General features: G+C 54.2%; 1 pseudogene; it reads right to left on the reverse strand.

Annotated features, from left to right (window-relative positions):
* The window catches only part of LOC120403128, a 93,786-nt pseudogene that overhangs the window by 11,305 nt on the left and 68,813 nt on the right, over window positions 1-13,668 (reverse strand).

Here is a 13,668-nt window from a genome sequence, read left to right on the forward strand (position 1 = left end):
CATGCCTGCGGGAGGTCCACCGGAGCCCCGGGACGACTGGACCTGCTGCAGGCATGACTGCGGAGGGGGGCTTGTCCCGCGGCTCGGCTGGACCTCCCGCAGCCATGACTGCGGCAGCTCAAGTGGAGCCGCCGGACCCGCGAGCCGTCCGCAGCCGCGGGAGGTCCAGCCGAGCCACGCGGGACCAGCGGTCCCTCTGCAGTCATGCCCGCGGGAGGTCCGCTGCTCCCGCGGCTCCGGGGCGCCTCCCGCGCATGACTGCTTGGGGCGGCCAAAAAGCTAGAGCCGCCCCTGACTGGCAGAGCACCTATGCCACATAAGGAAGCAACCAAGGTGGAGCAAGGAGGACAGGTTGAGAGAGGTGCTCCAATCCGCTGAGTCAGAAAGAAAAGAACACATGGTGCTGAGAGAAATGGGAAGACGGGACAGAAAGGGGTGTGAGAAGAGCATTCTATAGGCCCATGAGAGGATGATAAAAGTGATGGAGGAGCAAACAGAGATGCTAAGTCCCTGATCACACTCCAGGCAGAATATATGCAGATTAACTCTTCCCCCCTCCCCTTGCTGATACAGAACAGCTTTCCATGCCCTCCCCAAACTCCTCCCAAACATTCCTTGCAACTTCCCGGAATGTCTCGGGATTCCATTAGCTCCAACCCTTCAGGCAGCTTCCAGATTAATAGCTGGACATACACACAGCTATGAGAGCCTCCCCTGCCCTGCACTCTTATCTCCCTTCCCACCAAGCCTTCTGTGTGTGTTAACTGGCATTTAATAAAAACAAACTCTCTGGAAGATAAACAATCGTTCTTTGTGTCCTACACGCATGGGCAGCGGGTATCAAAGGCCGGGGAAGGCTGAGCCTCCCCAGACAGTCCTGCATGGCCCTGCCCTTGCTTCACTCCCATGTTGCCTCCTGCTTCCCTCCGTGCTCTGCTGTGGCTCTTCCCCCTGGCCTGGGCCCCAGCCTGGGGCTTGGGCAAGTAGGGGCCGGACTGCAGCCAGCTGGAGCTGGTGCTTGCATCACCTGCCCAGCGCTAGGGGTTGGGGGGCTGCGCTGCCAGGCAGGTGCTCCCGGGTGGGGTGGGCGCGTCGTCCGCCTGGGGCTCCAGGGTTGGGGAGGCGCAAGATTCCCACCCGCCTGGCACTCTGGGGTTGAGGGAGAATGAACTGCCCACCCAACTGGTGCTCCAGGCCTCGGGGGAAATGAGCTGCCCCCTCGCCCATCACTCCTGGACTGGGGGACAGACATGGTGCCTGCATGCCTACCACTCCTGGGCTGGGGGGGACATACTACCCACCTGCCTGCCACTCCTGGGCTCAGTGGTAATATGCTGCACACCTGCCCAGTGCGCTGAGGCTATGGGGGCACACTGCCTGCCCGCCAAGTGCTCTGAGGCTTGGGATGGGGTGCGCTGCATGCCTAGCACTCCGAGCCTGGAGGCAGCCTCCACCTGGTGCTCCAAGGGTGGAGGCAGTGAGGCAGCCCAGGGAAGGGGGAGGGATGGGAGGGTTAGGGCCCTGAGCAGAAGGGGCTGGTTCAGCAAGGGCTAGTGTCCCCAACCCTGCCATTCACTGACTACCCATGTGTTCACATAGGGATCGTTGCTGCTAGTAACATATACATGCATTCTAATAGTTTGCTTACTACAAATCCCAGTCAGGAATCACAAGTGTGAGGCCAAATAAGATAATTGAGTTTAATGAAGCATGGCAGATTGCTGTATAGAAATACACATTACTGGTTCACAATCTCAAAATCTTGCCTCAAAGCCTCCCTGATTCAAACTGTCCCCCCCTCCCCCATTGTGCCAGTCTAATAGACCTGGTACCAGGCTGCTCAAAATTAGCAGCCAGGTGATCTGCTTCAGCATTCCCCCCCAAGGGGAAATTTTCACCCTTAGCCTCCAGAAGATAATGGAATGTGCGGCAGTCAGCTATGACCTTTGAAATCTTTTTCTCACTTAGATTTAACCTGCCATAAAGGCATCATCAGCGCACTTTTAATCTGCCAGAGCACATTCCAAGGTCATTCTGCATCTAGTCATCCTACTGTTGAAGCACTCCTTGCTGCTGTCTCGGTTTCCTGTGTAAGGCTTCATGAGCCATTGGAGTAAGGGGTAAGCTGGGTTTCCGGGGATCACTATGGGCATTTCAACATCCCCCACTGGAATCTTCTGGTGTGGAAAGGAAGTCCCTGCTTGCAGCTTTCTGTATAGACCACTGTTCTTCAAGAGGCGTGCATCATGCACCTTCCTGGACCACCCTGTCCTGATGTCAGTGAAATGGCTGCAGTGATCAACAAGTACCTGCAATACCATGGAGAAGTACCCATTTCTATTGATGTGCTCCATCACATGGTTTGGGGCCAAAATTGGAATGTGCACCCTGCTGCAGTTTGCGAATCTCATGTCTGCAAAGCCATCCACTATTTCACACACATTGCCAAGAGTGATGGTTCTTCATACCAGGCTGCGATTAATGCCCCTGCACACTTATGTTAACACAGCACCCACGGTCGACTTCTCAACTCCAAACTGATTCATGAGTGACTGGTAGCAGTCTGGACTCGCCAGTTTCCACAAAGCAATCACCACACACTTCTCCACTGACAGGGCTGCTCTCATTTTGTTATCCACTGTCCTTGCACCGCAGTGCTCGGGCAAGCTCCACACACAATTCCAGGAAGGTGGCTTTCTGCATCTGAAAGTTCTGCAGTCACAGTTGTCATCCCAGACCTGTACAATGATGCGATCCCACCACTCAGTGCTTGTTTCCTGAGCCCAAAAGTGATGGTCCACCATGTTCAGCTGCTCCACGAATGCCAAAAGTAATCTGGTGTTGCTTCTTTCCATGGCACACAGCAGGTCAGGCAATTCTGATTCCTGTTCACATTGGGTGCTCATGATGTACTGAATGACCAGCCGTGATGTGTTCACAACAGTGATAAAAACAGTTGAGAGCATTGTGGGATCCATCCTTTCACATAGAGATTGTGGGCGCACAGTAAACAGGAGACATTAAAAAATGCCACTAAAAGTGGTCAGAGGACCATGGAATGCTGGGACAGAAAATAAAGCATCATGGGACGTTGAGCTAGCACCCATGAGGCGCTGTGATCCACTCCACCTTCCCACAACTCCTAGCTACAGAATGTGATGAGTCCTACACTAGGATAGATACCCACGCAGTGCACTGCTCTCACTGTCAATGGTAGAGCACCAAGTGTGGACGCGCTCTGCCAACACAATAAGCATAGTGTGAACATGCAATAGCGATGAAATTATAGCGCTTCTTGATCACTGACATAACTTTTATTAAAAAAACTCTGTACTGTAGATAAGGCCTGAGACTGTCAGGTGGAGCAGTGCAACGACACAGAGTAACTCACCTCAGCAGCAGGACCTGCCCTTGTGCCCCCACCGCAATGTCTGGGAGTCCGTCCCCTGTCAGGTCTGTCCCACCACTGACGGCCTGGCCAAAATAGTGCAGATCTCCGGCAAACAATGACCCCTCGATGCGCTGTGGTGCAGAGAGAGCAGTAAGGGGTGGGCAAGGGGCGGCTGTACTGTATAATGGGCACTAGGGAGCAGCGGAGGGTGAGGGGTGGGGAAGAGGTGGCTGTGCTGTATAATGGGCACTAGAGGGCAGCGGAGGGTGAGGGGTGGGGAAGGGGCGTCTGTGCTGTATAATGTGCACTAGGGGCAGCAGAGGTGAGGGGTGGGAAGGGGCGGCTGTACTGTATAATGGGCACTAGGGGGCAGCAGAGGTGAGGGGTGGGAAGGGGCAGCTGTATTGTATAATGGGCACTAGGGGCAGCGGAGGGTGAGGGGTGGGAAGGGCGGCTATACTTTATAATGGGCATTAGGGGCAGCAGAGGGTGAGGGGTGGGGTAGGGGCGGCTTTTCTGTATAAGGGGCCGTTGGGGGCAGCGGTGGGTGAGGGGTGGGGAAGGGGCGGCTGTCCTGTATAATGGGCACTAGGGGGCAGCAGAGGGTGAGGGGTGGGGAAGAGGCGGCGGTACTGAATAATGGGCACTAGGGGGCCGCAGAGGGTGAGGAGGAAGGGCGGCTGTACTGTATAATGGGCACTAGGGGCAGCAGAGGGTGTGTGGGGAAGGAGCGGCTGTGCTGTATAATGGGCACTAGGGGCAGCAGAGGGTGAGGGGTGGGAAGCAGCTGCTACAGGCTAATAGGCACTAGGGTGCCGTGGGGCCCCATGATGATGTCTCTTTCAGGATCAGTGGTGACCCCTCCCGCAGGAGCTGGGCTCACCTGTCTGTACTGGGGACTGAGGCCTCCCTTTTCCCCATGGAAGATGTACAAGGCCCCACAATTGTCGTTCTCCATGGGGGCCCCGATGGCCACGTCCGTCTGTCCGTCCCCGCTGATGTCCCGATTTCAGACATGCTGGCCCCAAAGCGCCCGAACGTCTTCCCTATCTGCCCCTGCAGTGTCTCGGTGCAGTTCTGCATCGCCCCCTGCAGGCCCCATTGAAAGAAACACATGGGGATAGGATCAGCACTGGCAGCCAGCAGAGAGTACCCCCGCCCCAAAGGACCACCTTTCCCTCTCTATGCAGCACAGTGCCCCTTGGCACCACTCTGGAGCATGGGAGCCAGCACTGACTGGCAGGGAAGAGCGTCCTCTCATGATCCCCCCCATCCTGCTCCCTGCAGCACTGTGCCTGCTGTTCCCATTCTCATTTTCTCTGCATCACAACCCCCTGGCAGTGCAGGCAAGAAGAACCCCAGGCCATCCATCTTCCCCCAGGCTCCATTCTCTTTCTTACCAGCCAGTTAATGGGGCAGATATAGACCCGTCCTTCATTCTGAGGTGTATAGTACATGGGGGCTCCAATTAGAACCAGGTCCGTGTTCCCATCTCTGTCGAGGTCCACAGCACACAGTGTACCCCCGAAATATGAGCCAATCTGGAGAGGCAGATAAGTCACCCCTTCAATTTAGTCACTTCCTCCTCCTTCTCCCACTGGGACCCTTCTCACGCTATGGGGATAAGGATTCAGTCCCAATACTCATTCCATCCTTAGACTCACCCTCCCGCTGCACAGCAGGTGGCGCTATCGCTGTAATGTATAGGCAGCTAGATCTTGGAGAGATGCTGAATGCTAGTAATGATGCAATTCTTTTCAGAGGTTGTGCTAGCACGAGTAAAGTTTATTCACTGACTGAGTCACTGTTATAAGCTCTGTTCAGCTGGAATGTGTAGACAGTTAGATCTTGGAGAAATTCACTTTGTTAGTGTAGTGTGATCTTTTACAGACACTGTTAATATCACTAGTAATGTTATTTCCTTGCCCGAGTCTCTCTGGCCCAGATCTACAAAGGGACTTATGTGCCTAACCCCCAGACTTAGCTGACACTGTGATCCACAAAACCTCTGCGTGGCGGCTGCTGACCCCTATAGCTGCCTAACCTGACTTGGTGCCTAAGTTTTTGCAGCAGAAGCTCCTTATGTTGCTGACTCAAGGGCAGGGAATGTGCACTGCTGTCTTACTCTAAGCAGCCAGTTGCCCATTTCACACCACACCCCAGCATGATCCACAAACTGGGGGAAGATAGGGGCTGCTCCACCTGCAGGGCACCATCTGGTATGTGTGGTCAGAGGAGAAGGAGTTGAACAGGGGTCTGCTATTTCTTAGGTCAGTGCTCTAACCCCTCAGCTGTGGGCTCCCTCCATCTCTCTTGTTTACATTGTTCCACTTTAGTTGACTAATTAAATATCAGTTGGGCTGCAGAATGTGTGCAAATCACAACCACCCTACGGCCCCGTGGTCAGAACACTCCATGAGAGATGGCGGAGCCCTGATTAAAGCCTTTTTCCTCATCAGGAAGAGCAGGGACTCAAACCAGGGGTTGTCCAGGTTCTAGGTGAGGTCTCCCCCAGGGTATAAGGGGGGGCCTCCCTCTTCTCCTGCAGCTGGTTTGTGATGATCTTGGTGGCTCTAAAGGTGCCTACTGGATGAGGTCCGAAATGTGGGTTAGGAGGAAGACCACCAGTCTTCCCTTGCTTCATGAATCGCTGGCAGGGGTAGGTGCCTCCCTGCAGCATCACAATGCCTAAGTCCCTTGGTGTATCTGGGCCTCTGTCTGTATCCGTCTCATGAGATCTGTCTAGACCCTAAGTGAAGGTAACAGCAGTGGGATATTGGAGAGATGCTGAGTGTCAGCTGCGGTGCAATTCCCTAAACCAGTCAAGTTTATCCCCTGCCTGAGCTCTCTGACTGAATCGTTCCTGAAGATGAAGCCAAAACACAAATATTACATGATATCAAAATCTTACAGGCTTCCTCCAGCAGTCTCTCTCTCACACCCACACTCCACTTTACTGTAACACTCCCCATACCTGCTCTCCCAACTGCTCCGATCTGGGTGTCCATTTTCCACTGTTGGTATCTCGACTGAACAGGACAACTTTGCCAGTGTGTTGATAGCGAGGGGCCCCAACCACGTAGCTGCTCTGCCCATTGGCTGTGATGACCTGAGAGGAATAACCTCAAAGGAAGAGAGGGACGTCGGGAGGTGAGATGGGAAACAGCCGTACAACAGTGCTGCACAGAACTTGTCCAGAACTGAGATGCAGCCAGCTCTGGGGTGGGGCATGTGGGCTGTTTAAATAGGTAAGGGAAGCTCGGTGGGTTTGTTCTTACCGAGGTAAGCATCATTCATGTCAGTGGAGGTTCTGGATACGTTGATGAAGCTGGGCTTCCTGCCGCTCCCGTACAGGTATATCCCACCGGACCAGTCATAGGCTCCCACCGCTCCCAGCACAGGCCCATCCTAAACCGACACACACGGCAAAGGGGACTGATTACAGGAAACAGACAGCGCAGAATGTATTTACTAGACGAGGCCAGAACCTGCAGCACAGCGCTCCCTAGCATCGTGCTGGGACACTGGGGTTGGTGCTGACAGCCAGGGGAGTGAGCACCCCCTACTGGGCCCCCACACAACTTCCTAGTTCCCACCCTGAGTGGGAGGGGAGAGTGCCCTCTGCACAGCTCCCGCAGCGCTCTGGGCTATTAAAGGGTTGTCTCCCCTGTGAGCACTAAGGGAACTAGCTCCTGCATAGCATGAAAGCGCTGTCAGGGCCCCAGCGCACGGCAGCGTGAGACACACACCGGGGCCAGGCGTCACTCACAGGGGACAGCAGGGAGCTGAATCCTTCCTGAGCCATCTCCAGTTGGAAGGAGCTGCTGTTCTGGGACTGGGTGCCTAGGGGCAGAAACAGACAGACAGAGACGGGAGAGACCATCACAGAAGGTAAAGGCCCCATGTCCCATTCCCTGAGCCAGCCCTTCTCCCCACCTCGAGGCTGGATTGGATCCAGCGCCCCCTAGAGCAAAGGCCCTGTATCCCATTCCTCAACCCCTTGAGCCAGCCAGTCCCCTGCCCGGGTGTGTGTGTGTGTGTGTGTGAGGAGGGGGCTGGATGAGAAAAGCACCAGGGGTATTTAGGGAGATAGATTAATGGACACATGTTGGATGGAGAAAGAGAGAATATTTGGGGCTGTTAGGGACTTTAACCCCCGACAGTGAAGTTTGTTGTTTGACTGCAGAGAGACAGGCAACACCAGCAAGGTCTGATTAAAAGCTCTTTATTGACAAGTGCACGCATTAATAGAGAGCAGCTCGGCTTAGTATTAGCCTATATAGACAGTTTTATTACGTTATAGATCATTTACTTGAGCAACCCACCCCCCTTTGTCTAACAACTAGAAATTAGACACCTTTTAATATAGACGCATGCCTTGTCTTTACAGCATTAAATTGTTAATATTTTAACAAGCGCCAAAAGTTAGGAATGTAAGGGAGTTAAAAACACACCGAACACTAAACCAGGGCGTTAGTTAGAACTGTGGGATGCTTGTGTTTTTTATTAGTTCTTTAAACACTGTTTTTAACACAACACAGCTGGTACCAGCCCCTCACTTATTTTAACAGCAACAAAGAATCCTGTGGCACCTTATAGACTAACAGACGTTTTGCAGCATGAGCTTTCGTGGGTGAATACCCACTTCTTCGGATGCAAGACTTGCATCCGAAGAAGTGGGTATTCACCCACGAAAGCTCATGCTGCAAAACGTCTGTTAGTCTATAAGGTGCCACAGGATTCTTTGTTGCTTTTACAGATCCAGACTAACACGGCTACCCCTCTGATACTTGTCACTTATTTTACTTTTTTCCAGGGCTTTGTGAGACAATGCTGCTTCTTAGTATTTTTTCACTCTGGGATTACCCAGAAACCTCTGTTAGCCTGACTTCAGTCAGGTGGGCATAACTGGTTTTGTGCTACATCTTTATTCAGGCCTAACAGGGCCTAGTTGAGCTCTGGATTCCCAGCTGCTCCCTGTCCCATCTCAGCCTTGAAAACCCATTTCTAGAGCCCCAGGGCCAGTGTGGCCCCTCCCCCGGCCCTGGTACCTTCGATGGCGAAGATCTTCTCTTGCAGCTGGCTCTGGATCCCCTGGAGGGCGTCGAAATTGTCCACCTGGAAGACGTGCTCGTTGGTGGGCTCAGAGGCGATCTCCTGAAGCTCCTGTTGGGCAGTATCATTGAAGAAGTCCTCGCCGACCTTCACAGAGTAGAGGGAGGTACAGGGGAGACCAGGGCATTGGTGTCAGTCACAGACAAGAGCCCTGGACCAACACCCACCCGCCCCGAGCCCTGCTGGGCCCTAGAGAGGCACTGCTCAGCCAGCGCCATGTGCCGCTCTGATGAGTGGGAGGCCGCTGGAGCCTGGAGTTTTGGAGCCTGCCTCATTTCAACACCGAGCTGTGTGGGTTGTATCAGCAGTGAGGACAGGGGTCTCCTTGCCATGGGGATTGTCAGCACTCTGGGCCCTGCATGACTCAATCTCCAGGGCATAGTGAGGGGTGAGTGCTGCACTGTCTCTGGGGGTTGCCTCAGGGCAAGGAGTGAAGGGCTGGGACCACCGTGCTAGTCTGGGTTGCGTGCAGTCGGTTCAGTGGTGGAGTCAGGCACCTCCCGGTCGCTGGCCCTGACAGAAGCAGCAGACAAAGGTCAAACAAGGTCCAATGGCTGGAAGCGGAATTTATACCCATTCTGATTAGAAAGAAGGTGTCAGGTTTAACCATGAGGGGAATTAATCATTGGAGCAGCTCACCACGGGCTGTGGTGGATTCTCCATCCCTAACAATTTTTAGCTCAAGACTGGCTGGTTTTCTAGGAGATCTGCTTTGGTTCCAACAGGGATTATTTGGGGCAGTTCTCTGGCCCACAGGAGCTCAGACTAGATGGTTGCAAAATTCCCTTCTGGCCTGGGACTCTATGACTCTAAACCCGAGTTTGTTGATGTAAGGCTTACTTCAGCCTAACTCTGTAAGCAGCCTTGCTAAAATGTAGCTCCCACCATGTAACATGTCCACCACACGGACTTCATAACTCCACTTCTGCCAGAGCCGGTGCACTTAGCTGAATTTAGTCAGGTCAGTGCAGTGTCCATATAGGCACTGTGTTGCTTATATCACCTGGGGCAGGGGCGGCTCCAGACCCCAGCGCGCCAAGCGCGTGCTTGGGGCGGCATGCCGCGGGGGGCGCTCTGCCGGTCACCAGGAGGGCGGCAGGCGGCTCTGGTGGACCTCCCGCAGGCGTGCCTGCGGAGGGTCCGCTGGTCCCGCGGCTTCGGTGGAGCATCTGCAGGCATGCCTGCTGTGCTTGGGGCGACGAAATGGCTTGAGCCGCCCCTGGCCTTGGGGCACTGGCTGTTGGCCCCAGGCCCTGGGGATTCAGCTGTCAGTGCCCCACCATGCCCCACCCTGACAGTTAAGTTGGTACTAGCACCCCTGGTACAAGCACTGCTGACAGAAGAACGATCGTGTGGACATGAAAAAATGATTGAATTACTGAGGTGGCTGTGTGACAACGTAAGTTAAGTCAACTTAGGCCTGGTCTACACTAGAGGTGGGGACGATCTAAGGTACGCAACTTCAGCTACGTGAATAGCGTAGCTGAAGTCGAAGTACCTTAGCTCGAATTGCTTACCCGTCCTCATGGCGTGGGATCGACGTCCGCGGCTCCCCCGTCGACTCCGCTACCGCCACTCGCTCCAGTGGAGTTCCGGAGTCGACGGGAGCGCGGCGGGTAGTGAAGACGTACCCTTAATTTTGTCACCTAGACTTGCCGTTTATCAGGCTACTGAGGCTCATTTCAATCTCTTTGGCTCAGCAGTTTCATGGAGATAAATGTCAAGTGACTGACACCAGTTTGGGGAGGATCAGAGCTGTTGTTTGAGCCCCAGGTGTGTGCAGAAAAAACTTTATTAGAGCCAGGTAATTTTGCTGTTTAACTGGGGGGGCTGTATCTCAGGAGCCCCTTGTTCAAGTGACCCCAAATTTGGATCACTAATCCTAACCTGCTTCCCCACGAGGAATACCAAATTTCATGGCAATCTGAGTCAGCACATGGACCGTAGGGTAGGCAGAAAACCCAACCTTTAACCAGAAAGCTCTGCTCAACCTGAACAACAGAGGAGCTCCAGCTCTCTTATAATGTCACATGTTGACCCAGTTACAACCCAGGGTTATGTGGCACCTTATAAACTCACAGACGTTTTGGAGCATGAGCTTTCGTGTGTGAATACCCACTTCATCAGATGCAAGCGAAGCGGGTATTCACCCATGAAAGCTCATGCTCCAAAACGTCTGTTAGTCTATAAGGTGCCACAGGACTCTTTGCTGCTTTTACACATCCAGACTAACACGGCTACCCCTCTGATACTTAATCCAGGGTCAGTTCTTCTCCCTTATCTGATGGGAACCTGGACACGGGCTCAGATCCATACTAGTTCTCCGCACAGCCGTGGCTCACCCCGATGGCGTAGCGGATGATTCCAGCACTCTCAGCCTCGGGGATGGCGTCTGAATAAGAAAGCGGGTCATTTAATTTCTTCCCATCTGTGATCACAATGAGAACTTTGGTGGCCTCATCCCGAGCGCCTCTCCCAGAGATGAACAGCTCCTCCCTGGAAAAGTGGGGTATGAAGAATGCATCTGAGGGTTTTTGATATGTAACAACACCTAGTGCTCGTCCACTGCTTTGGCTTTACAGATCTCAAAGTCCTTAACAAAGGAGGTCAGTGTCCTCAGTTTACTGATGGGGAAACTGAGGCACAGGGCAGGGATGTGACTTGCTTAAAGTCACACAGCAACAGAGGCTCAGAGCTGGCAATAGAACCCCAGAGTCCTGGCTCCCAGCATTCCCACCCTGCTTTAACCTACTAGTCCCCATTCCCCTCCCACAGCTGGGGATAGAACCCAGGGGTCCTGAGTCCCTGTCCCTTAGCTCCCATGTCCTTGCAGCCCATTCCCTGTGGCGTCAGTACCGGGAGCAGGGCAACACCTACACCACTTGCTGGATGGCGCTGGCCGTGAACGTCAATCCATGAAGCTGCTCAACCCCCTGGAGAAGTTGATCAGGGTCACGACTGCTCCTGTACTCTGAGAAGTCGAAGTGGTCTCTAAATCTGTGCGTATACTGCTTGAGGGTGAACTGCAGGAGGAGATGGGGAGAAGAGAGAAAAACAACCCCAGAGGTGGAGGGTCAGAAAAGCAGGAATCGGACTCAGGGGCAGGTGGTCGGGATGTAGCTTGTTTTGTGGGATTTTTTTTCCTGGTTTTGCATGCAAAATTTCTTGCTGCTCCCTGCAGCACAGCGCCCCCTAGCGCCACACTGGGGCATTGGGGTCAGCCCTGACTGTGAGGGGCAGAGTAAATAGTCAGGGGTCAGCCTGTTACCTGCGTGTTGGTGCTGCGGAAACGCTTCATGATCTCAGAGAGAAATGTCTTCATCTTTCCAAAGTCCACAGGTTTGATGCTGCTCGAGCCGTCGATGAGGAGCACTATGTCTGTGCCATTTTTGGGGCACTCTGGTGGGTCCAGGAAAGAAATACGTTTGACTCCTGACTCAACTCCACAAACATGGAGAAAACCCGGTAAAAATTGCTAGACCAGACCAATGGGTCCATCTAACTTGGTATCCTGCCCCCTCCCTGCAACCCAGGATCAAGCCAATGGGCCCCTCTGTTGCAGTATGATCCCATCCGTGCCATTGAGGAGTCCTGAGCGTAGGGCATGACATGCACTGGAATGAGAAAAATACACCCCACCCCCATCCCCATCCCCATCCCAGAGCTGGGACGGAACCCAGGAGTCCTGGCTCCTGGTTTCCACTCACATCTTGAATCAAACCAACGGACTCACCTAGCCTGCTATACCAAACCATGCGAGACCAATGGACCCATCTCCCCTCCACCTTCCTATGGCCCATGTACCCACCCATGACCCCAGAGCACAGGTCCCCCACCCCACAGCTGCGTCACCCCTCACCTGGCAGACTATCCGGGATGCGCCGGAGCTGCCGGAGGCTCTGGTCCAGAAGGAAGCAGTAGCCATTGATGTACATGTTCTCCCCGCAGGCCCGGTGCACCGTGGGGCCGCACACCTGGGGCACGAGACAGCACGGGGTCAGTAGGTGCCCCTCTGAACAGAGCACTAAGGGTGGGGGAGAGAACCTGGGATCTGCTCCCTCCTATGGATATGCAGCGAAAGGCCCTGCCTGGGCAGGGGACCCCCTTAAGGCAGAGGGACCCACAAAGGAGCACACCTGGTTCCCACGCTCCTTACTATGGCAGCACCCAGTCACTGATGCCATATCAATGTCACCTGGTTGCCATGCTCCCTGCTACATTCACACACAGTTACTGTCACCATGGCTACAACCCAGTTTCAGTGCTTCCTGCTATGTCAGCTTCCTGCTTCCTTCCAGTCACTGTCACCATGGCAACATCAGCCAGTTGCCTCCATCCCTCACGACATCATCTCATGGTCACTGTAGTCAAAGTGAGGATACCTGGCTACCACCATTCCCCACTGCATCCTTGTGCCCCCCTCCAGTTATGGGAGTTACCAACAGCCCTCGCACAGTTGTCATGTAGTCCTGGGGATGTCACCCAATTGTCACCTCTGCATCATTGCTCCAGTCACACTGACACTGCCCAGTTACTACCATCCATGAGTAGCAGGGTTTGTAGGGGGATCTGTCTCCTGGAATGATGAGGGAGCAAATGTCGGACCCCAGTCCCAGCACCCATCTCCCCTGGGTGTGGTACCTACCAGGAACTGGGAGCCTTGAGCAGCCAGAGACAAACCCAGGGACATGTTCATGGCATCGGGGGGGCCTGACAGGGGAGAGATGCAGACCAGGGTGAGCAAATAAACTCCATTCCCATCCCAGAGCAGAGGACAGAACCAAGAATTCCTGACTGCCAGCTCCCCCTGCTGTAACCACTAGACCCCACCCCCACCACTGGGGATAGAACCCAGGAGTCCTGACTCCCATCCCCACCCCCTGCTTTAACCCACTAGACCCCCTGTCCCTCTCAGAGCTGGTGACAGAACCCAAGAATCTTGGCTCCCACCCCAATCCTATTGCAGCGCCCCACAGCACAGGGTGCCCCTACTCTCGATTTGGATCTCCTGGCAGCGTTTGGAGCCTGGGTCGCACTTGTAGACTTTGCCGATTTCATTCACGTTTCCTGTCTGCAGCGGGGCCCCGACGATCAGCCTGCGGGGAAAGAGCAGAGGGGGGCTAAGGAGAGGCCCCATCACACCCAGGGGAGTGGGTCCTACG

The sequence above is a fragment of the Mauremys reevesii genome, linkage group 4 (genome assembly GCF_016161935.1).
Source record: "Mauremys reevesii isolate NIE-2019 linkage group 4, ASM1616193v1, whole genome shotgun sequence".
Taxonomy (NCBI): domain Eukaryota; kingdom Metazoa; phylum Chordata; order Testudines; family Geoemydidae; genus Mauremys; species Mauremys reevesii.